Here is a 25749-nt window from a genome sequence, read left to right as displayed (position 1 = left end):
CTATTTTTCCATGATTCTTTATTACATGTAATTTTAATTACATTATGACCTGAAAATGAATTTATTATTTTGCCTTTTTGTATTTGATTATGAGATTTTTTTATGCCCTAATACAGGGTCAATTTTTGTGTAGGTACCATGTATCACTAAGAAAAGGGTATGTTCCTTCTATCCCCATTAAATTTTCTTTAAAGATCTATCATATCTAACTTTTCTAAAATTCCATTCATAATCTAACTTGTTTCTTGTTTATTTTGTGGTTAGATTTATTTATCCAGTTCTGAATGAGAAAGATTGAGATCCGCCACTACTATAGTTTTGCTGTATATTTCTTCTGGCAACTCACTTAACTGCTAATAATCTGAATGCTGTATCACTTGTTGCATATAGGTTTAGTATTGATATCTTTATTATCTATGGTACCCTTTAGCAAGATGTAATTTCTTTTCTTGTTTCCTTTAATTAGATCTATTTTGGCTCTTGCTTGATCTGAGATCAGGATCACTTACCCTTAAATTTTTTATTTCAGCTGAAGCATAATAGACTCTGTTCCAGAGTTTTATCTTTACTCTGTATGTAACTCTTTGATTCAAATGTGTTTCTTATAAACATATTGTAGAATTCTGGCTTTTAATCCAGTCTGCTATTCACTTTCATTTTATGGGAAAATTCATCTCATTCACATTTATATTTAGGATTACTAATTCAGTATTTCCCACCATCATGTTTTTCCCACCATCATATTTTCCAAGTTATACTTTTGTCTCTCCTCTTACCCTTTTCCTCCTCGTCAGTATATTGCTTATGACCAAGACCTCTCTCAATCTTCCCTCTCTTTTTTCAGCCCCCCTTTTCTTATCTCATTTCCTCTTTATTTCTGCCCTCTCATTAGTCTACTCTTTTCTTTTTCCCTTTCTCCTCCTATTACACTTCAAAGTGAGACAAATTTCTACACCAAAATTAATACCTGTTATTCACTCCTTGAGCCACATCTGATGAGATTAAGGTTCAAACAATGCTCACCTGCCTTCTTTCTTTCCATCAACTATAATAGTGAGGTATTTACCCCATTTTGCTTACTTTCTTCTTCTCTCAGTAAATCTCTTTTCCATGCCTAGTAATCTTTTTTTATATCATCACATTAAAGTGAACTTATTATGATATCCTTTAGTTATACTCCTTCTAACTTCCTTGACAAAGATAAAGTGCTCAAGGGTTACATGAATCTTCTTCCCATGTAGGGAGTAAATATTTTAATATTTAAAAAACATTTTTCTTTAATTTAGCTTTTTGTGCTTTTCTTGAGTCTTATATTTCGAGTTCATATTTTCTGTTCAGCTCTGGTCTTTTCATCAGAAATGATTTAAAATGCTCTATTTCATTGAATGTCCTTCTTTTCCCTCAAAAGATAATGATAAATTTTGTTGGATAGTTGATTCTTGGTTGTAGTCCAAACTTCTTTGTCTTCTGGAATATCATATTTCAGCCCTCTAATCTTTTAATATAGAAGCTTCTAGGTTTGGGGTAATCTTTATTGTAGTTCCTCGATATTTGAACTCTTTTTTTCCATCTGTTTGCAGTATTTTCCCCTTGATCTGATAATTTTGGAATTTAGCTACAATATTCCTTGGAATTTTCATTTTAAGGTCTCTTTCATGAGGTGATCAATAGATTCTTTCAACAACTACTTTACCCTCAGGTTCTAAGATGTCAGGGCTGTTTTCCTTTATGATTTCTTGAAAGATGTTGTCTAAGCTCCTTTTTTCATCCTATCTTTCATCCTAAGAATTATTTTTTACAATAATTCTTAGAGTCTCTCTGATTGGATCTATTTCCTAGATCAATTGTTTTTCAAATGAGCTATTTTACATTTTCTTCTATTTTTTCCACTTTAAAATCTTGTTTCATTGATTCTTGATTTCTCATTGAGTCATTCACTTCCATTTATCCAATATTAATTTTTAGTAAATTATTTTCTCAGTTTTTTTTTGTATTGTTTTGTTTTTACTTCCTTTTACATTTGATTAATTGTATTTTTAAAGTTGTTTTGTGCAGTGGGTTTTTTTTCCATTTTGCCAATTCTATTTTTTAAGGTTTTGTTTTCTTTAGTATTTATATTTTTTTCCATTTCATCAAATTTATTTTTAAGAAGTTGTTTTTTCATTCAGTTTCTATTCTTCCTTTTTCAAGGTTTTGACTTTCCCAAAAAAAAAAAACTTTCATAATTTTCCTGCAATGCTCTCATTTCTTTTCCCCATTTTTCTTCTATATCTCTTCTAAGATCCTCTTTTTCAAGAGAGCTTTTGAACTGAAGACCAGCTCAATAATTCACTTTGGGGCTTCATCTGCAGGCATTTTGCATTTGCTGTCTTTTTCTGGGTTTGTGTTCTGATCTTTCTCTTCCATAGTAACTTTCTAATATTAGAGCTCTTTATATATTTTTTCTCATTTTTAAAGGTTAAAGTCTGCTCTTAGGCACAGAGGAGATTGTCCTGAGTTACCTCTGCAGGGTTTCAGGGATTACTCACTGACTGCTCAGTGGGAACAGTGCCCCTGTATTGAATGGCTTGACCAAGTCCCACCTGTAATGCTGGGGTTCAGGAGCTCACAATTTGCCTTGTATGGTTGCATTGGAGATCTCACAGCTATTCTGCTAATCTAACTTTTTAAACCAGGACAGAGTAACCAGTGCTCCTATATTTTTGGCTAAGAGCATCCTACTAGTTCCCTGTGCTGGGCTTCCCTGTGCCAGGCCTTCCCATGCACCAGGCCTCCCCATGCTGGACTTCTCTGTGCTGTGCCTGTGCTGGCCATATTCACTCTTGCCTAATTGAGACAGATCTTTCCTAATAGATAAAAATTATTATACTCCAAATATTTGTGGATTCTGTCACTTTTAATCTGTTCAGAGGCTTGAGTTAGTGTTGATTCTGAGGGAAACCAGGAAGAGCTCAGGCAATGTCCTTTCTACTCTCTGCCATCTTGACTCCATCCTGACTCTCTGTTTCTATCATAAAAAGGGACTGATGCTATTGACTGTGGTGATGATAATAGTGTTAAGAATGAAGGGGATAATAATGATGAGGAGGATTGCTGGAGGAACATGGCTTTTTTTTTTTTTTTTTTTTTTTTTTTTTTTTTTTTTTTTTACTGTTTGGAAGATCAGATATGCTTAGTCTCTTCCTAGGCAAAGATTTGATCTTCCTTAAGCCTGAGTCATATAGAGGAGATCCACCCCAGTAAAGAACATGGAAGCCAAGTAATAATTGTGTTACCAACAAAGCAGATCTAGGAAGTATTGTTAAAGAACTGGAGCTACAAAGAATTGGGCATAGAGAGATTAAAAATTACCTGGGAAGCAAGCTTGGAGCTGCCCTTGCTAGTTGGCTAAATTTGCATGCTTACAGCACTACAGCCTATAGGCTGTTTTTATGTATTGCCTACCTATCCATGCCTCTGTTAATCTCCTATAGCTGTGCTAGCAGCAAGGCTGAGATAGTATTTATGGTGGAAATAGTAGAAACAATGATCATGGCTTCTGCCTGCATCCCAAATTTGATAAGTTTCTTATATGGGACATATCTTAATAAGGCCCCTAGTAAAAGGATGTCATGTGCTGCGAGGTACTGACCTTCTTCATTTTCCTATGTCTTCTCAAAACTGGATATGCCTCTTCTGATCCTTTGGAAATTGTCTTTGTCTCAGCCATGATTTTTTATGACAATCTCACTCCTTGCTTTACCCTCACTGTTTTATTTCTCCCCATCTGATGGTAAAGTATAACAAAAATGATTAATGGCAGTTGGATGGTACAGTGGAGTCAAGAGGAGTTAAATTCAAATCCAGCCTGTCATATTTAAAATTAATCTCTGAAATGCAAATTAAGGCATCTCTGAGGTACCACTTCATACCTTCATATTGGATAAGATGGCAGGAAAAATGATAAATTTTGGAGAGGTTGTGGGGAAAACTGGGACACCAATACATTGTTGAGAGAGTTGTGAATCAATCTCCATTCTGAAGAGTAAATTGGAATTATATCCAAAGGGCTATAAAATTGTACATACCAGCAGTGTCTCTATTAGGTCTGTATCCCAAAGAGATCATAAATAAGGGAAAAGGACTTAGCATGTGCAAAAATATTTGTAGCAGCATTTTTTGTTGTGGCAAATCCACTAAAAATTGAGTGGATTTTCATCAGCTGGGGAATGGCTGAGTTGGTTATAACATATGAATATAATGGATTATTATTGTTCTATAAGAAATGATAAGCAGGATGATTTCAAAAGAATCTGGAAAGACTTGCATGAACTAATGGTAACTGAAGCAAGTAGAACCAAGAGAACATTCACAGCAACAAGATTGTGTGATGATCAACTGTAATGGACTTGACTCTTTTTTTCTTTTTATTTAGTTATTTTTAATATATAGTTTTATGAATCATGTTGGAAAAACAAATCAGAACAAAAGGGAAAAACCATGGGAGAGGGGGAAAAAAGAAAAAAAAAAGAAATGAACATAGCCTGCGCTGATTTACATTCAATCTCCATAGTTGTTTTTTAATTTTTTTTCCCCCTGAATGCAGATGGCATTTTCTATGTAAATTCTATTGGGATTGCCTTGGATCACCGAACCACTAAGAACCAAATCTTTCATAGTTAATCGTTGCACATTCTTGCTGTTATTGTGTACAATGTATTTCTGGTTCTGCTTATTTTGCCCAGCATCAGTTCATGTAAATCTTTTCAGACTTTCTAAAATCAGTTTGTTCATAATTTTTATATACCACAACTTATTCACAATTCTCTAATTGATGGGAATCTAATAATTTTTCAATTCTTTGCCATCACAAAAAGAGCTTCTACAAACATTTTTGCACATATGGGTCCTTTACCCTCCTTGATGATTTCTTTGGGATAAAGACACAGTAGTGGCACTGCTAGGTCAAAGAATTTTGGCATAGTTCCAAATTGCTCTCCAGAATGGTTGGATCATTTCACAACTCCAGCAACAATGGATTAGTGTTCCTCCAACATTGATCATTACCTTTTCTTGTCACCTTAGCCAATTTTAGAGGTGTAAAATAGTACTTAAAGGTTGTATTAATTTGCATTTCTCTAATCAATAATGATTTAGAGCATTCTTTAATAATACTATAGATGGTTTTAGCTTCTTCATATGAAAATTATCATATCATTTGACCATTTATCAACTGGGGACTGCCTTATATGCTTATAAATTTAAATCAATCCTTTTATATATTTTAGAAATGAGATCTTTACCAGAAACACTTGGTATAAAATTTTTTTCCAGCTTTGTACTTCCTTTTAATCTTGTTTCTGTTGGTTTTGTTTGTGCAAAATCTTTTTAATTAAATGTAATCAAAGTTGTTTATTTTGCCTTTCATAATGTTCTCTAGATTTTCTTTGGTCATAAATTCCTCCCTTCTTCAAAAATCTGATAGGTAAATTATTTCTAATTTGCTTATTATTATATAAATCTTTGTGCCCAAATCATTATACCTATTTTGATCTTATTTTGGTATGGGATGTGAAATGTAGGTCTATACCGAGTTTCTGACATGTTATTTTTCAGTTTTCCTAGCAATTTTTGTCAAATAGCAAGTTCTTACCCCAGAAGCTGGAGTCTGGGGATTTTTCAATATTAGATTACTACAGACAATGATTATTGTGTCATGTGAATCTAACCTATTCCACTGATACACACTTTGTTTCTTAGCCAATATCAACTGGTTTTGATAACTGTTGCTTTATAATATAGTTTTATGTCTGCTACTGCTAAGCCCTCATCCTTTGTTTTTTTTTTTCATCAATTCACTTGCTATTCTTGACCTTTTGTTCTTCCAGATAAATTTTGTTATTTTTTTCTAGTTCTATAAAATATTTTTTGGCAGTTTGATTGGCATGGCATTGAACAAGTAGACAAATTTAGGCAGAATTGTCATTTTTATTATATTAGCTTGGTCTAGCCACAAGTGATTGATATATTTCCACTTGTTTAGAACTCATTTTATTTGTGTGATAACTGTTTTGTAATTGTGTTCATATAGTTCTTGGTTTTATCTTGACAGATAGACACTCAAGTATTTTATTTTGTCTAGAGTTATTTTAAATTAAATTTCTCTTTATATCTCTTGTTGCTGGGCTTTTTCAGTAATATAGAGAAATGCTGATGATGTGTGACTTGATGCTTTTCAACGATGAGATGATTCAAGGCAATTCCAGTAGACTTATGATGGAAAGTGCCATCTGCATTCAGCCAGAATTATGGAGTCTGAATGTGGATCAAAGTTTAGTATTTTCACCTTTTGTTATTATTTGTTCACTTGTTTATTTTTTTTCTTATGTTTTTTTTTCCTCTTTTGATCTGATTTTTCTTGCACAGCATGAAAAATGTGGAAATGTGTTTTGGAGAATTGCACATATTTAAACAATATTGGATTGCTTGCAGTCTATGGGAGAGAGTATAGGGAAGGAAGGAAAAATTTGGAACATAAGGTTTTTGTAAAGATGAATGTTGAAAACTTTCTTTGTATGTATTGGGAAAAATAAAAAGCTATTACAAATATAAATAAAAATGTATCTGTCTCAGTTTTCTCAACTGTAAAAAGGGGGATAATAAAATTTCCTATCTTCCAGGAGTCTTGTGAGGATAAAATGAGATGATAAACATATTCGGCACCATGCCTGCCACATAGTAGGTTCTTTATAAATATTATGGCAATGGTAACAATGTTGAGAAACAGTAAAATAAGAGACAGCACTAGCTTAGAATTGTTCTAACTCTGCCTGTTTTTAACTATTTGACCTTGAGAAATCCCTTAATCACTCTGAATTTCCTTATTTATAAAAGAGGCGAGATTCTAAAATGACATATGCCTTGTCCACCTCACAATGTCAGAAGAAGAAATTGAACAAATTATTCAAAAATGTTTTGTAAACTATAAAGTTTTGGGCAAATGTGAGATGCACATAGTTTAATAGGAGGAGAAAGTAGAAGTGAAATAACATAAGGAATAGTATCTTGACTCCAGGAGTTCAATGTTCAATGCCCAATAGTAGAAACACCCTAGATAAGAGATCCAAATCTTATTGTGGCTACCTTCTTAATATTATCTTGTATCTATTTTGATCTTAATTTGGTGTGGGGTGTGAAATGTAGGTCTATGCTGAGTCCCAATCACTTCCTTCACTGTTACTGCATTAGGGTAAGCCTTTATCTCGATGAAATTGGTCTCCCAACTTTCAGGTTCTTTTTCTCTAATACAGCATCTTGTTGTTGAGTTGTTTCAGTCATGTCCACTTCTCTAGGACTGCATTTGGAATTTTCTTGGCAAAGATTCTGGAGTGGCTAGTCATTTCCTTCTCCTGCTCATTTTACAAATAAGAAAACTGAGGTTAAAAGGGTTAAATGATTTGTCCAGAATCACACAGTTAGTAAAATATCTGAAGGTGGATTTGAACTCTACACAATTGTCATGATTATATTGCTAAAGCATTGTCTGGATAGGTCATGCTCCTACTCAAGAAATTCCATTTGTTTCTTTTTTGCCTTTAGAAAATACAACATATTATTACATTTAATGGCTTTTAAATTCCATCACAATCTGGCACCAGCCTATTTTTCTAATCTTATTGAACATTATTCTCTTTAATAATCTGTAAGAACAAGCCAAATTGGGCATCCCATTTCTACCTCCAAGCCTTTTTATAGGTAGTCCTCCATTTCATTCTCACCTATCATCTCACAGAGCTTAAAAGAAAAATCTAATCAAAAAACTCAGCCTGGGTTTAATCTCACAAAAAGCCTATCTTAATCAGCCTTTCAGTTTCTAGAGACTTCCTCCAAAATTATTTTGCTAATTTTTTATGTGCATACTGCTCGTGGCAATCTCATTGCCTCCCCCCAGCAAAAAAAAAAAAAAAAAAAAATATATATATATATATGTGTGTGTGTGTGTGTGTGTGTGTGTGTGTGTGTGTGTGTGTGTGTGTGTGTGTGTAGAATGTCAGCCTCTTGAGAGTAGGTATTTTTTTTTCTGTCTTTATTTTCCCAGGTCCTAATATAGTGTTTGAAACATAACAGATTTTGTTTATTGACTAGAAGAATTAACAATAGAGAGGAGAATGGGCTTCCATATAATATGTGAAAGCCAGCATAGCATCTTGAGGAATCTTAGTTTTTTATCCTAACGTGAATATTCTCTATTCTCCTTTTAGTTATGTTATATGCTTGATCAGAGACCCAGAAGGTTTGCTTGTGTCTGCATTCTCTTTGTAGGATTAGTATCTTGGGAACTATGCATCTTGGAAAGCAGAAGTAGTTGGCACATTACCCCCAGGGCAATGATGCTCCCAAAGGTAAACATGTCATTTACCAAGATAAATAAATAAATAAAAGTGAAGCACTCCCTTCCTTCTACTTATGTAGGACACAGATAACCACGGAGGCCTTTCTCTTCCCCTTGAGCAACAGTTTACTTGGAACTTTGACCTAGAATATTATTTTTGCCATTTTTATTGTGAAAATTAAAATGATGATGGTACTAGCTATAATAATGATAATGGTGGTGATGATGACAGTGATGGAAATATGAGGAAGAGTATGAAGGTGGCTAATGATTGGTTAGCCATAAAGGTCACAGTAATGATGATAGTGATGATGATGATGGTATTGATGGTGACAGTTATCAGAACTATGGCAGTGATAGTGAGATTCGTGATGTGGATAGTAATGACTCTGTGGCTTGAGAACTCACAGCTTCTTTCATTCTAACCATAGAATTCTTGTTGAACTTAATTTGAATCACCCCCTTCCCAAACATACAAGAACGCTGTGGTTTGAATGCTTTAAATCTAGAGGAGAAGCAGTATTTTAATCCCATATTAACCTCTTTCATGAATCATAGGAACATCCAGGGACAAGTAGGTGGCACAATGGATAGAATACTAGACCTGGGATTCTGAGTTTAAATTCAGTTTCAGGCACATACTAGCTGTATGACCCTGGGCAAGTCACTTAACCCTATTTGTTTATTTCCTTATCTGTAAAATGAGCTGGAGAAGGAAATGGCAAACCACTCCATTATTTTTGGCAAGAAAACCCCAAATGGGATCATGAAGATTCAGATATGACCGAACAACAAAGGAACATCAAATTCAGAGGTGGAATCATCTAGTCCTTAAACTCACTATATCAGTTTCTTAACTGTAAAATGGGCATAATAATAGCACTTTTATGACATACAAATTAAGATGATTGGTTTGTTTTGCTTTATGTATTGAGAAATTCTGAGAGATTTGGTTGCCTTGGCATGTAAGATAGCTTTGATAACTTAGGAAAGGGAACACTCTCAGATGCTTGGCTGGTGGATTGTTATGGAATATTCATTAAGCTAAAATGACTCTATAGGTTCTCAATGTTTCTCCTTTTTGAACAGGTGAAACAATGGATAGAGCACTGAACTTTGAATCAGATTGAAGTTTAAATTCAGCCTCAGACAATTGATAGCTGTGTAGCTTTGCGTAAATCATTCAAATACTGTTTTCCTTATTTGTAAAATGAGGATAATAATAGCACCTATTTTCAGGGTTGTTGGGAATATCAAATGAGATAAGTATTTTAAAGCACTAGGACAGTGCCAGTGCTATATAAATGTTAGCTACTATTGTATTATTATTATTGCTATCACTATTATTATCACTACTACCACTATTATTGCTACTGCTGCTACAATGATGATTACATGAGTTTCCTTTGATTAACTATTGAATAACCTGTAAGTGTCTTATTTTATTTTAATATTAAAGCTCAATGACAGGGGTCTGCCCAGCCCATTTTCTCTTTGACCCTCAAAATTAAATCATTAGATACTCCAATCGATGTAGGTAAAAGAACATAAAGCTTAAAGTCAGATGATCCTGGTTTAAATCTCTTTGACTCTTAATAGCTAGCTCTCTGATCCTGGGGCTAATTATAGGATCTTAGGAATATAGAATTCAGAGCTGGAAGGGACCCTCCTTAAATTCATTGCACCTCAGTTTCTTCATCTGTCAATTGAGGATAATGCTATTTACATTCCCCATATCATAGTATTGTTTAGGGCAAAGTTGTTTGAAAATCAAAATATGATATAACTGTGAAATATTACTTTTTTTTTTTAAGGAAAGGAGAGAGCTTCTCCAATATTCTTCTGGGGATCTCTGAAGCCTCCAGCTTCCTCTCATTACCTACCCAATAAAAAGTGAATGTAAGTGTCAGCCAACATTTCTCATCATTTTGTCAGCCAGAAGGGAGCTCTCTGACTCACCACAGACAACTCTGTAATGCTCAGTGGTGACCCAGGGAATAAATTTTTATCTCCATTGGGGTCTGTCAGTGTAAGCCTTTGGGAGCAGTGGGCAGAAGAAGTTGAGAGGAGGAGCTTTCAGCAAGAGAACCCGGAGAAACAAGCCCAGACTTGGGAATGAGTGAAGCAAATGTCTAAATCCATATGATGTAGATACCTGGGGTGGAGAAGGAGCTTTGGCCAATGCAGAGTAAGCAATCGGGAGTCAGGAAGAATTTAGGAGTCAAACACAAAGGAAAGTACAGGAACCACTCTATTCCTTCAAAATTAGGATGAATTTGAGACTGGGACAAAGCCTTCTTTGGACAGGAGTCTTTTATATTTTACTTATAGCAGGCCAATGATGCTTCCCAGGGAACTGGATTAAGCCAGGGAGTGAAAATAAAACCTTCTGTAGCTTAGATAGGGAGAGACAGTGCCAGAGCAGAGAGTATTCTAGTTTCTGTGACTCAGTCACACATTAGTATTTAATTAGGGCTGAATTTTTGTAGTCACTAACATCACAGTGACTCATGATTTCCGAGGCCTTGTTTTATACTCTTGGGTTTTCATTGTCATACAATAGTAAGGAACTAGGATTCCAAATAGGCCTAATGATTGGAGGGCTGTCACTAATGGGGTAACACAAAGCTCTGTCTTCAGGCATTTCTGTTCAACATTTATGTTAGTGATTTGGGTGCATAGATGTCATGTGTTTTGTTTTGTTTTTTAATTTGTGGATGATATAAAACTCTGTATGTGGGTATCTTTGTGTGTAGTGGGGTAAAGAATGTAGCTAAAATATAGAAAAATAGAATCATCCAACATTTTGACTAGCTTTAGAATATTGAGCTGAAGCTAGTAAGATGAACTCTAATAGGGATAAAGAAAAAATCCTACATTTTGGTCCCCCTAAATCAACTGCAAAGCACAGGATTGAAGAGGTGTGGGCACCTGGGTACGTCCATCAGTAGAGTAAGAAGTAGCATTGGGGTAGACAATCAATGAAAAGAGCATAAGAGAAGCCTGTCTGAGAGATTGCCCTGGGATGTGACTGCCAAGGCAAGAGTGTGAAAAAATAGCTGAATAAAGCAGTGGATGATCATGCCCAACTTCTGCCAGGATAATTAAAGAAGCCAGGCAATGCAAGAGGGTCTGGTGCCTCTTGGATCAAAATAACATAATGAGTAATGAGAAAACATAAAGTGAGAATGAGTGAAGTAGGTTAAGAAGAGAAATCACAAGTCTTGGAGGACTGATATAGCTACTAGGTGCATACTGGTTCTGTGCCTTGTGCCTTCATTTCTTCACGGTGCTATATGGGGGCATTCACAGTTTAATATCATAGCTTAGGATGATTCATGATACTCCAAAAGCCACACATATCAGTGAACTAATATCAAGGAAATAAGCATTGATTAAAATTGTAGTAATATCTAGCTTAGAGTTGTTTACCTGAATTACATCAGCTGAGCTTATTCCCGTTTTCCTGTTTCTATTAAAGGGTGTCCAGTAGTTGGTTCTAGGCATACCTAATGAAAAGGATTTAGGTGTTTTAGTGAATTAGAGACTCAAAATGAGTAATCTGTATGACATGGTAGCTTTAAACAATTAATGTGATCTTAAGCTACATTAATGATGGCACCATGACTAAAATGGGGATGAAGGTGGTGGTAATCCTCTTGTACTCTCTCTTGATGTAATCACATTCTAGAGTACTGTGTTCAGTGCTGGGTACAATATTGTAAGAAGAATACTGATAAACTGGAGGATAAACATACTCAGAGAAATACTTAATTACAAGAGCATAGTGAATCTTGCATTCATCACCATCATCATCATCATCTGTAAACCATTGTATATAGTGCCAATTATGAACTGGGCACTTTACACATATTAACTTATTTGATCCTTACACTAGAAGGTAGGGACTATTATCATTTGTATTTTACAGTTGAGGGAATTTAAGCAAACTGAGATTATAACTTATCCAAAATCACACAGGTAGTTAGTATCTGAGATCAAATTTGAACTCAGGTCTTCTTGACTCCAGGTTCAATGATCTACCCATTATGCCACCTAGCTGCCTAATAAAGGTATGTCAAAGCATCTTTAGAAAAGAAGAGTTAGCAGAAAAGAAATATTGATAATTCTCTTCAAGTATTTTAAAATGTTGTCATGTGGAAAAGAGATTTGATTTGTTCTGTCTTGCCCTGGGGCAGAATCAGGAGCCATTATAGAGGTTATGGAGATTAAAACTTGACACAAAGACAATTGGAACTATTCAGAGGTGAAAAGGGAAGTTTCCAAAGGTAGAAAATTGTCCCTCTGGAGATGTTTGAGTGTATCTGGATGATGCTTGGAAATGATTTTGGAAAGATTACAATTTCAGTTTGGAATTATTCTAGATAACTTCTGAGATCCCTTCTAATTTGAAGATGCTTTGGGTCTATGAGATGCCTTCATTATCCATCTAGCATTCAATTAATAAGCATTTTGTAAATGCCTTGTACACAATCAGTAATGGTGCTAAGTACAGGGAAGATTCTCAAAATTCTCTATGACAGCATTGATTTGGAAGTTGTTCCAATGATGCAAATCACTACTAATCCATATCTACTTAATCTGTGAGATTCTAGACCATACCTTTCCAAAAATTCACTATTAGGGGCATTCTCAATGTTCCAGAGTTCTGTTTCTTCCTTCATCCCTCCTTCTTTCTATCTCTCTCTCCCTACTTCTCTCCTCTCCTTTCCTCTCTCCCTCCCCCCTCTCTTTCCCTTCTCTCTATCTCTCTCCATTTCTCTGTCTCTCTGTTTCTCTCCATTTCTCTGTCTTTGTCTCACTGTCTATATCTATGTCTCTCTTTGTCTCTGTCTGTCTGTCTGTCTGTCTCTGTCTTTCCAGATACTGGACAGATACAAATAGAGCACTATAGTATCTTAACACCATCCCTTTCTTTAATCATCCTCTTTTTCTATCATACAATTTACGATGACATCCTTTATTTCTCTTCTTCAGAGTTCTTCATTGGCTATAAATTGCATCTTGTTCATATTATGGATACAACACAAAAAGGAAATAGTCCTTGACCTTGAGGAACTTATTCTTAATTAGGGTAAGCAAAATGTATGCATGTATATGTACATATATAGTACATATATATATATATAATGCATATATCACACATGTGGCATATATCCACATGTGTGTATATATATATATATATATATATATATATATATATATATATATATATATATATATATATATATATATGTATACATTTATAAAGCTGTAGACATCTTAAGTATTATGCACATGTACAAGGACATACAAAAATATTCTTTCTCTAAAAAAAATTCTCCATGACCAGGGACATGGAGAATTGGATTTTCAGTCAATTAAAATGACTCATTTATTCCCCACATCTCTTTTTGTATTGAGTAGAACATATAGAGTAGATATGGAAACTGGACACAAAAGGGATCTCATACAGTGAATTTTTTGTGATTTCCCCTACCTACTAGGTGGATGGTTTTCTCCTTCTTCAAATTCCCACATATACATTGGAACTTCTTTTTGCTCCTATCATCCTCTGTGTTTTTTATATATTTGTTCGTTTGTTTATGTTACATACCCCAATTACATTGAAAGCTCCTTTACACAATCATAGAACCTCAGGTTCCCTAAGGCCATTTGGTCCAATTCATACCTGACCAAGAATTCCTGGGTACAATATTTTCTTTTCTTTTCTTTTTTTCCCTAAGGCAATTGGGGTTAAGTGACTTGCCCAGGGTTACACAGCTAGGAAATATTAAGTGTCTGAGACCAGATTTTGAACTCAGGTCCTCCTTACTTCAAAGCTGGTGCTCTATCCACTGCACTACCTGGCTGCCTTGGGTATAATGTTTCTAAAAAGCGGTCAAAGTACTTGTCAAGGGAGAACTCATTACTTCCTAACGTTGCCTGTTTATTTTTGATCTGCTTTATTTGCTAGGCAGACAGAAGCTGGGTTGCACAGTGGATAGAGCGCTGGGCCTGGAGTCAAGAAGATTCATCTTTGTGAATTCAAATCTGTCCATAGACACTTAACTATCTGTGTGATCCTCAGCAAGTCGCTTAACCCTGTTTGTCTTGCTTTCCTTATCTGTGATATGAAGTGGAGAAGGAAATGGCAAACTACTCCAGTATCTTTCCCAATAAAACCCTAAATGGGATCATGAAGAGTCAAACAAAGCTGAAAAATGCAGAATAACTAACTAGTTATTAGTAAATCTTTGTGTTTTTATTTTCCTTAATTCATGCTCAAATCTACCTCTTAAAAATTTCTACCCAATTAATCTTATTCTTTCCTCCAGGATTCAGAAGAATATTTTTATTCCCTCTTCCACAAGGCAAATCTTTAAAAACTTAAAGCCAACTATCATTTGCCCTGTTATGTTTTCTGCTCTCCAGAACAAATGTTCCTATTCCATTTAACTGATACTGGGGTCTACAGTCTTTTTATCTTACTCTTTACTGAACACATTCAGTATCAATACCCTTCCAAAATGTGGTACTCAGAACTAAACATAGTACTCTAGTACTTAGGGCAGAAGACAACAAACAGATCTTTGTATCACTTTCCTCTATCTGGACACTGTCTTTCAGTGAAGTCTGGTAGAAGATTAGTATTTGTTTCTGTTTTTTTTTTTTTTTAACTTTCATGTCACACTACTGACCAACAGTGGACTTTTTTAAACAGAAAATTCTTCCTAGCTATGCTTCCCTCTTTTTGTATTTGTGGGGTTGATTTTATATTTTTATATCAATTAAACTTTATCTTAATAGATTCTGTTCAATATTCTAGTCCTTCAGAATTATTATGGATTCTGACTGTCATCCAATTTGTCAGTTCTCCCTTCTGGTTTCATGCCATCTGTTAATTCGACAATTGTGTCTACTTTACCTTTATCCAAGCCATTGATAAAATGTAGAATAGCACATGACCAAAGCAGTGATCCCTAGACCACTCCACTGGAGACCTCTTTCCAATTTGACATGGATATATTAATAGCTACTCTTTGGTGGCAGCTCATTCAACCAATTCCAAATCCATTTAACTATGCTATCATCTAGCCCACATTTCTCAAGTCTGTCCACAAAAACTGCATGAAAGAATTTGATGAAATCTAGGTAAGCTCTATCTACACCATTCCCCTGATCTACCAGTCTCATAATCCTGCAAGAAAGAGAAATGAAGTTAGTCTGGCATGACCTGTTCTTGATGAAACGTTTAGTTATTTCTGCTTTCCTTTCTAAATGCTTCTGGAAGACAGGGATGGTATCATTTTTCATGTGCTTTAGATTGCTTTAATATGTATTAAATATTAATAAATATTTATTGAATTATTTTAACACAATTTTTAAAATAGTAGTACCATATTCTTTTATGTATGTCAATGAAACTCTATATTCTATCTTTGGCATCTGTTCTATATTGACAAATTCGCTTGAAGTCTTTCATATCCCTTGATTGTGGGCAAGTCACTTCCTTTCAACTGACCTCCATTTCTTCCTATAAAAAATGAGGTAGAACAAGAATAAATGATGTCTAACATCTAATCCAGTACTAACATTCTACATGGCCTATAATTCTATGTAAAATTATAGTGAGTATGAAGAATGGGGTAAAACTCAATTGTTCAGAACATTGATGATTAATCAATTCTCCATGGCAGTTGATTAGATCTTATGAGTCAGATAACAGAAATAAAGTGTTAATATATTAAATAATTAATGTATATACTTTTATTCAGTTGCAAAGATATGGAGAAATTCTATCTGATTGTGCTAAAATGGCCCTTTATATTGACTGACCAAAGATAGGTCATTCCTCTATGGCCAATCAAAAACAAACTTGTTAGCTCTTGGAGACAGGTAAGACAAAAAGTGACTTCAAGAAGTCCATGGGAGAATGAATTATGGAGAAAGAACCCAATGTTTGGGAAAGTATTGTTACTTTTTTTCCTTGTGTCTAATAGAGGACAGTGAAAGAGAAGGAATTTCTCTTTCATTTTTTTTCTCATCAGCTATGGCATTCTGTATCAGAACAACTTGTTCATTAGGAGAAATAGCACCCAGCAGGGAGCAAAGAGTCAGTAGATGTGGCTCCAAGGATTTTGACATTAGAAAATGTCTAGTTATGCATTTAAGAGAGCATGAAGGAACTGAGCTTCATAGGGGAACTAGTTTAGTGATTCTATTGAATATCTTTCCCAGTAGAGATCAGTTTGATCATACCACAAGAAGAAAAAGATTGAGGTGCCAAAGGCATGAATTCCCTGGGCAAGATGTGTTTCTCAATGTCTATGTATCCTATGTATGTCTCTCTTTTCACTGCTGTGATATGCATTTGTAAGACAGTACATTCCTGATTTCTGGGGGGAAATATTTTATAGGTATTTTTCTTATTTTGTTTGGAGCTAATTGTATCTCTTGGTTATTAAAAATAAATGCACTACTTGGGGCTCAAGAGCTACAACTTTAAGAGTATAAATCCACTGTGTACCTTGGACCTGAAAGTACTAAGTTGGAGAAGTAATCTAGAAGAGGTGCCACAATAATAGTTGACACAGATTTTCAACCAACCTATAAACATTTATCAAACACCAGCTATGTTTTAGATAGTCGATTAAGTTCCAAGGAGGCAAAAATAGTTAAAAGATGTTCCTGCCTCTCAGGGAGCTTACAGTCCAAAAGAGGAGACAACCTGAAAATAAATGCATACAAGGCAAGATATATTTAGAACAATAAGAAATAATTACTAGAAGGAGAATGCTAAAATTAGAAAGTATTTGGGGAGAGCTTGCAGTAAAGGATGAGATTTTAGTTCTGACTTAAAGGATGGCAGAGAGGTCAGTAGTTGGACAGAGGAGGGAAAGTGTTCCAGTCATGGGGAAGAATCATAGAAAACGCCTGAAGCTGAGAAATGAAGTGTCTTGTTCAAGAAACAGCCAGAAGGTCAGTGGCACTGGATCGAAGAATATGTCTCTGGGAATAAAGTGAAAGATTGATAAAGTAGGATAGAATTAGATTATGAAGGGATTTGAATGCTCAACAGAACATTTTCTCAAATTTACAGTAAATGTAGCAAAGAACTGAATGGTTAGTAGTTTCTTCAATCCTAGATAAAAACATAATGTATAAATGTGCATATATGTCTCATCTCTGAGTCTTGCAAGATGTTTCTGTGTATCCTAGTATGCTACTGTGTGTTTATCTATAGGTATTATGGAGCATGATCAATTTGATTCATTAAAAACCTGTTAAGTACCTACTATGTGCTAGGCAATGTGATTATTAACCTGGTTCATTGATTTCATTCCCTTAATACTAACATGCAGTCCTGATAATGAGAGTAAAAGATAGAATTTCAAACACTGTAACAGGAAGTAGAGATATATTTTTGGGTAGAGGAAACAATCTGGCATCTTTCCAATCCCACTGTTTAGGCATCCATCTGGTCAAAAATTCTCATTTATTTCTATATCTTCCCTCCACAGCAGCTCTTACATCTGGCCCTTCTCTGTGTTCACACACAGCCACCACTCTAATTCACAACCCCTGAATCTCTCACTTAGACTCTGACAATGACCTGTAATTGGTCTCCTTGTCTCCTTACTCCAATCCTGTTTCAACACAGTTGCTAATTTCCAAAATATTCTTTTGTCTATTCAGTACTCTCCATTCTATTGCCTCTAGAATAAATGATAAACTTTTTTGCTTTTAAAGCCTTCCACAAGTCAACTCTAACTTACTTTTACAAATTTCTTATACACTATTCTTCTGCTATGCACTCTGCTGTTCAGTATATCATGTGTGTGTATGTCTATGCACACATACACACACATGCATTGTCTTCTCACTCCCCACTGCAAGTATGTCATTCTTACTTGTCCTTGAATCTCTAGAACTCAGCACAGCTCATAATACATAATAGACACTTAATAAGTGCTTTTTTGACTGTGACTTCCAATCCCCTTCCCAAGAAGTCCTTAACACAATGTTTTGTACATAATATTGTAGATGCTCCTCAGTGAACTGGAATCAGACTTGGAGATCATAGAAACTCAGAGGTAGAGGGACTCTAGGCCATCTGACTCAACCCAAATGTGAATAAAATAAGAAGCTGCTCTTCTCCTACAAGTAATCAAGCCTTGGCTTGAAAAACTCTAATGAGAGCAAATCTACTACCTCCCAAATCAATACTTTCCACTTTTGATAACTCAAGTTGTCAGGAAGTTTTTCCCAATATATACCCTAAGACTACATCTCTGCAATTTCCCCTTCATTTCTTCTAGTCAGGCTTTTTTACAATTTAACAGAAAAAATCTAATAAATCTTCTATAAAGTTAGTTGTCCTTCAAACATTTAAAGACAACTATCATGTTTCCCTAGGTTTTCTTTTCTCTAGGTTAAAAATTCCCCCTCCCTTCAAAACAGTTCTCATACTCCATGAAGCATTTGGACTGAAAAAACACACAATAACAAAAATAATGGAAGCAGCAACAACAACAACAAACCAGGCATTAAAACCTTGTCTTATAAGGGAACCTCAAGCTGTCCTTGATAAACACAGGACAATGAGATAAATGGTATATTTGTAGTCAAGGAGACCTGGGTTCAAATTTGCTGCCATCTTAATTTGTGGGATCTGAGGCTTCTATGTCTGTAAATTTTAAATTATAAAGCTAAAAAGGACCAAGACATCATCTATCCCAACTTCTCATTGATATGAGAGTCCTTTAATGATAGTTTCTTAACTTGAAGTCTTTAACATGTATTTTTTTATTTAAATCATTGTATTTCAATAATTGCTTTTTTAATTCTAAGTACTTATATTTTATATATTGTGATATATTCTGTTATTTTATATATTATGGTATATTCTTATACATTTTTCTGAGGAATTGCCAGGTTTTGCCACATTGCCAGAGAATCCATGACAAAACACACACACACACAAACACACACACACACATACACATTAGGAACTTCTTCAAGATTTCCTAAAAGGGAAAAAATTATTAAGGAAAAAAACCCTAACAGGCAGAATTTGAATCCATAGTCTCATTACAAATGCTTTTCATTGCGTCGGAGTTTAATGCATGTGAAGATGGTTTAAGAGAAGAGGTTAAAGACAAATATCTAGAAGTCTATTTATTCTCCTTTCTACCACTAGAAACAAACACTGCCTTACCCACTTCCATCCCATCCATTCCCCTACTATAGGTCCAAGCTCTGATGATTGACAGCATCAACCTTCTCAGGAAGAGGAAATCTCTCCCTACCCTAAACTCTATACACTGACATCTTAAGCAAACAGTAACCAAAAATTCAGAGGAAGGTCCAAGGATCTCCTTGGCTGTTCACCAAAAGGAAACCCCCATGAGCTTGGGAGTCTTAGAGTTTCCTTGTGTTTGTTTTAATGTATTTTAAGCAAATAGCTCCAACAGAAAAGCTCATTTATGACTATAGTGGCAGTATAAAGCCGTCAGCTGTTTCCCAGTGCTGAGCAGAAAAGGAAATCTCATGTTAATTATTCATCAGAGCCTGAGGGGTGTGTGAGTGTGTGTGTGTGTGTGTGTGTGTGTGTGTGTGTGTGTGTGTGTGTGTGTATGTTCATAATCCCATGCCTCATATTTTTCATTTATGGGGCTCTGATACCATCCGACAGAAATCCTTTCTTAAGTGAAATATTGATACGTTTACTCAGTCATCTTGAGCACGCCTTTTAAATTGCTGTAATTAAGACAAACAAAACGGTGGGGGGCAGCAAAGAAGTGAAGATGGGCAGGCAGAACAGCTGGCAGAAGGCCAGTGGGCTCTCCCTGGAAGAGGGACCTGTCTTCCCCCCACCTTCTTTACACAGCCCACCCACAAATTCAGGCACAAACACAGAGAGGTGATTTCAACCATAGGATTCAGGTTATATTTGAACTTGAGAAATTGATCCAAAATGCCTGGTTCCTGGCTTCCAAGATAGAAAAAACAATAACATTAACAGATGTTGTCATACCAAATACATATAATCTCCAAGCTATAAGAGAATGAGAAGCTTTTAGAATATAGAGAACTAGCAGAGAAGCTCAAAATCAGGTGGGATATGGATAAGGAACTTATTATCCTCATCATCCTGTCTGCCATTGGAATCAGGCCAAGAATGCTTTCAATAAGCCCAAAGAGAATGAGTTTACATCCTTATACTTTCTTCAACTATGAAAAACACTCATTTTATCTACCTGTTGTTCAATCAAAAAACATTAAGTAAAAAAAAAAAAAAATTGCTGGATGGTAACTGATACCATTATTGTTTCTATCTAAATTCCATTGGGGGAAAAAAAAAGATGAGAATGAAATTAATACAATAACAACAGTTATTATTGTTATTGATCTTATTATTCAAGCATTTTCTTTCAACTTCTATCTCTCCTTTTCCAGTCTACATTTACAGTGATCAAATAAATTGGATGCGTGATATTTATATATGTCTTTATTTGTTCTATAGTCAACCTCAGTGAGTTTGTGTTGCAGGGAAATGGTGTGCTTTTCAGAGACAAAAGAGTTCTGAGGTTGTGTGGAAGGAAGGGAGGCCTTTAGGAACAGGCAGACAAATTTTAAGAAATATGGGAGGGATCAGCAAGGATGTTTGAAGACTGGTGCCAGATTAACCTCTGTGTAGATTTGCACTGTGGGCAGAAAGAGATTTCTGCTCTCTTCGTATTCTAGTTTAAAGTTAGACTGGATCACAAATGGGGAAAACCCTGGATGGTATGATATGTCAAGAGCTTCACAAAACCTTTGTAAAATGTATGTCCTTGGTGTTAATCCTCACCAGGATTTCTGCTTCTCTCTTTCTCTGTAAATGTCTCCTTCTGTCTCCCTCTTTTATCTTTTTTTTCCCCCCTCATCGGCTTTCTCTCTCAGATTTGTTTTTTTTCTCAACCCTATTCTTTCTCCATCTCCATTTATTCTTTCCTTTCATCTTTTTTTTTTTTTTTTGAGTGAACACTCTGCAGCAAATTTATGGGAGGGCCTGGACAAGAGTAGCAGGTGGCAGGCAGTCATGAATGGATTGTTGGAGGAAATAGTCATATCAATAGATCACAGTTCTTTTTGAGCATTTCTCTCTTCACTCTCCATTTCCCTCCTGTTTTTTCTACTTCTTTCTCTTTAATCCTAATCTTTTCATCTTTCTTATTTTTTTTCTGTTTCCTTTCTTCTTTATCCCCCATCTTTTTTCTTCTTTTTTACTTTTTTTGCATAATTTATTTCATCATTCTCTCCCCTTTTCTTCTTTCCTTCCTTTCCTTTTTCTTGTCTTCTTTCATATTTTCTTTTTATTTCATTTTCTCCTTTCTTTTTTGATATAAATAGAAGTAATGGTAAACATTTGCCAGAAAGCCTTTAATTAAAATGTTAAATATTCAGCTGTGACAAAATTTCCTTTTCCAGTTCTATGTTCTCATGTCAGTTAATTAAAGTAATATATTGGCTTTCCATTTCTGAATATGAGAGATTAACATATTAAGATAATATAATTATGTTATTTCATTGGGGTTTATGCTGTCTGTATTTCAAAATTCCCTGTTTCAGTGGATTGGCTCTCAGAGAATTCTGTTTGTTGTATCAGTTCAGGTGGCTCTCTTTAATACCACATCCCTGAGTAAAGAAGGAATTATCTCTTCTCCCCAAGAGGTCTTTTCTCCCTCTTCAGGGTGTCCAAAGATCCTTAGGTATGGAAAATTCTAGGATGAAGATTATAGGAAGAAAAAGAAAAGGAGGAAGAATAATATAATGAGATGGAAAGGGTACAATGTTATTTTTAGACTGGGCTGGAAGCCACAATGATAATAGGAGGGGTTTATATAATTTTTGATGTTTTTTGCAGAAGATACAGAAGGAAAACTACACAGGGAACTATATACATACATGACTATAGTGTGTGGGATAGAGATTCATTGACAACACAGTGACACATGAATACAAACATCAAATTCACCTCCTTGCCTCATTAGCCTTCTGGTCTACCTATACTTAGCTTCCAGATTTTGTACTAAAGGCAAGCAAAAAATTCCAATGTCCAAATATCACCAATTGAGTTATAAGAAGGCAGAGTTTGTAGATGTAAGAAAATAAATTGCTAATTCCTATCATGAGTTATAGATTTCTATATGGAAAGAATTGCAAAGGAAATCAAAGATTATACAGTAAAAATGATTCTTTTGAACCAAAAAGAAACTGAGTCTAGGGAGGGATAAGTGATTACACATGCTCACAGCTTGTCTGTAGCAGAACCAGGATCATAGAATTCATATCTGGTAAAAACAAAACAAAACAAAACAACAACAACAACAACAACAAAAAAAAAAAAAAACAAAAAAAAAAACCATGACCCTATCAGGCAGCCCAATCCATTTATTGGGCTGATAAAGAAAATGGGATCCAAATATGTAAAGTAACTTGGCCAGGGTGACCAGAGAGTAAGTGACCTGACAGGGATCATGGACAAGACTCTTCATTTTTCAGAAAACTTTCTAAGAATATAAGTTGCAAAACAGTTGTTAATTTGCTTGGATAGGAAGCATTTCCTTACTGAGGAATTCCCTATACCAATGAAATCATAGAGCCAGAACTCTCTCAGCTTTAAGAAGAGGGGAAAAAAAACATGTTCCTATATGCAACAACCTGTACCAGCAAATTATTGACAAATAATTTATTGGGAATGTTTTATTGTAAAAATATGATCCTCTTTTATGATATGACTAATATGGAAATATGTTTTTCAGGATTTCACATGCATAATCATTATCAAGCTGCTTGCTTTGTCATAAAGATGAGATGGGAGGAGAGAATTTGGAAATCAAAAAAAATTTTAAATTGTTAAAATTTCTTCCTATGTAAATGGTAAAATAAAATGTACACAAATAATTTTTTAAAATGTGATCCTTTCGAGGGAAAGGGACCTATATGTGCAAAAATGTTTGTGGCAGCCCTTTTTGTAGTGGCAAGAAGCTAGAAACTGAGTGTGGATGCCCATCAGTTGGAGAATGGCTGAATGAGTATGGTATATGAATGTTATGAAATATTGTTTTTATATGAAATGATCATGAGGATGATTTTAGAGAGGCCTGCAGAAAGATCATGTAATGAACTGATTAAGTGAAATGAGTAGAACAAGGAGATCATTGTATATGGCAACAGCAAAATTGTGGCTCTTCTCAACAATGAAGATGATTCAGGCCAGTTCCAATAACTTTGTGATGATGAGAATCATCTGCACCTATAGAGAGGGCTGTGGAAACTAAGTGTGGATCACAACATAACCTTTTCACTTCTTTTGTTGTTGTTTGTTTGAATTTTATTTTCTTTCTCATTTTTTCCTTTTTGATCTGATTCTTCTTGTGTAACAAGATAATTGTATAAATACAAATGCCTATATTTTTACCATGTTTAAAGGATTACTTGCCATCTAAAAGAGGGGGTGGAGGGAGGAAGAAAGTGGAAATTGGAACACAAGGTTTTGCAAAGGTCAATGGTGAAAAATTATCATTGCATATGTTTTGAAAATAAAATGTTTCAATTAAAAAATCAAATGAAATTTTAAAAAAAGAAAAAAATTATCCTTCTCCCCAAGCAACTAATTTTGTTTATGTTTGGTTTATTCTCATATTAAAATTGGTGGGCATTCTTTAAGCCAAGTGGTAGTAGAAAGGGTAATCCACAAGTATGCTTTAAGACGATGGAGAAAAACCATCAACATTTCTCAATTAGCTGCAGATAATTCTATAACATGATAATCTGTATGAGGATAATAGGTATTATATTTTAATATTATTCAGCATGAGACAGAATAGAGTAGCCAAAAAAGAAAAAAAAATCTATTCATATGCTTCTCTTCTATGACCCTTATTACAGGAAATCTCCTTAAACCTTCAAGAGATATATTTTTAGATACAGAGTGCCATTATGAGTGAATGAGTCAGTCTATCCCCACACTCAACACAGACCTCACTAGAAGAGAAAAGTCCTGGGTAGGGACATATTGAAAAAAGAAGCCCAATAGTAACACTTAGGAAATTCTAAAGAGTTCTCAAATCAGGAATAAGCTTGCAATCCCTCTACTTAGGGAGTTCTTCATTATAGGAAAGAAATACAGTCCCTGAATTTTGAAAGCCTCTAAATATTCACATAAACCAGAAGTGCCTTGACTTTTATTTCCCCTAGTCTGAGGGAAAAAACACAGTCCCTGCCTTCAGAGATAATCACAATGATGATAGCGATGATGATGATGATGATGATGATGATGATGATGATGATGATGATGATAGTGGTGCTGAGATTTACATAGCATTTAAATTTTTTCAAGATAGCTTACATTATCATATGATTCTTGTAAATTGATTGAATCTCACAATAACACAGCACTGGGTACACTAGATATAATTTTTAAAATGAAAAAACAAAGCTAAGTTAAGAATTATGTACATAGTCACATGTTTAATAAGTGTTAGTGGCAGGATTTGAACTCAAATCTGAAATTCTATCCATTACATTCTGATGCTTTGTGGGGCTAACAAGATAAGTTACCAGGCATTCAAAACATAATCCAAAGTTCTTACTATAGGGATAGACCAGTGTATATAAATAGAATGTGCTATAAAGGAATTTCTAAGTGCTCAGCAGAGGTAAAATAAAAGGGGGACCAAAGCCAGAGGAGGAGACTGAGCCATCTCATCAACATCTACTTTCTTTCTTGATATTGGTTTACTCCCAACTTTTAGCAACAGGCTAAGCCGAGGCAGTTAGTCGTCAGAGGCCCCTTCAGTGGGCAATTAGTATTCTAAACAGGAAATTAATTTGCCCTGCAAATATGGGAACCTTGTAATTTGTTTCAGTTTTATTTTATTGTCAGATAGGATTCATTTTCTACATGATTTTATGGTTGGATAGGATTCATTAGAAATTTTCCCCAACTACCTCCATTAAAAAAAAAAAAGTCTCTCCTATCCAACTCTAAGACTGGCTGCTTGCCTTGGTTTTTCTTTTGAATAATCCTAATGAGAGTCTCATACCCATAAGATGTGCATCCTCATTGCCTCAGGTTCTGTTCTTTAGTAAAATTTTAATTTTCAGCATTAAAGATGCTCTTCCTCACCAGGTACTGAAATGGAGATAAATCTTTCTAGAGGTCTCTGCAATAGCTCTTTAGATATTGGAATGGAAAAAAAATGCACTTGACAGTGCCAACATTCTCTGTGTTACTTATAACTCTTCTTCCCTTCTCCCTATCCAACTTTTCATACATACACACAGGGACACACACACACACACACACACACACATATATATATATA

The sequence above is a fragment of the Sminthopsis crassicaudata genome, chromosome 4 (assembly GCF_048593235.1).
Source record: "Sminthopsis crassicaudata isolate SCR6 chromosome 4, ASM4859323v1, whole genome shotgun sequence".
Taxonomy (NCBI): Eukaryota; Metazoa; Chordata; class Mammalia; order Dasyuromorphia; family Dasyuridae; genus Sminthopsis; species Sminthopsis crassicaudata.
This window is presented reverse-complemented; position numbering follows the sequence as displayed.